Below are 915 nucleotides of genomic sequence, written 5' to 3'. Positions count from 1 at the left end.
ATCTTTTTTCAACTCACATCTCACCACATGCATGTGGGAGAGAGATGGGTTCCATGCATGACATGTACGAATACCATATAGATTGGTTTGAGAAAGTTGCAGTCCTCTATGCTTAAGCTCAACTATACGATCTAATATGTCATGGGCAAGTGTTTGTTTAGGCCTTTGTTCGTGTGATACCCGCAAGCGTACAGGATCGTTGACAAGTAATAATAAGTGAGTTAAGAGTTATCGTCCCACAGAGAATAAATTTAATTCAAGTTTACTAGTTTCGTATGGAATTCTAGTTATGGAAACAAAATAAATATTTTGATTTGATTTAAACTAAACTAATCTAAGAAAGCAATAAAAATTGGGATTTTATCAAATTATAGAGGATTGTATAGGCTTTTGACTCCGCCTATTGCTATTATTTCAATTCTTGATTCGTAATCTAATTTCTTTCACGAGTTCTTGACAATCGATAACACTAATATGTTAAATATTCTTTACCAAGACACACCAAACTATGATTAACACGACCCGATCCTATTCCTAGTCCGAATTCATATAAAAATCATGAATTTAGTTTAAGTTATCAACATGATTGTATTTATGATAGATATTATTCATAATCCTAACTATACACGTTAATTTTGCTGCGTTCTAGACTCGTTGTGAGTATTCTTACACTGCAACAAGAAACTAACTATAAAATTGATGGTCAAACAATTCAATAGTGCAATGGGAATGCAAAATTAATCAACACACGAATTAAACTAAATACTTGTCTTGAATTAAAATAAATAAATAATAGGGTTCATCTCATCCAATACAATGAAAAACTAGTTTAGCATATTAATATATAAATTACAAGAAGAATAATAGAAAAATATCACCCGGATCATGAAAGAATACAAAAAATGTTGATCTTCA

Source organism: Olea europaea, unplaced genomic scaffold (assembly GCF_002742605.1).
Source record: "Olea europaea var. sylvestris unplaced genomic scaffold, O_europaea_v1 scaffold7886, whole genome shotgun sequence".
Classification (NCBI taxonomy): Eukaryota; Viridiplantae; Streptophyta; class Magnoliopsida; order Lamiales; family Oleaceae; genus Olea; species Olea europaea.
The sequence above is the reverse complement of the archived record's forward strand: the minus strand, read 5'-3'. Positions refer to the sequence as shown.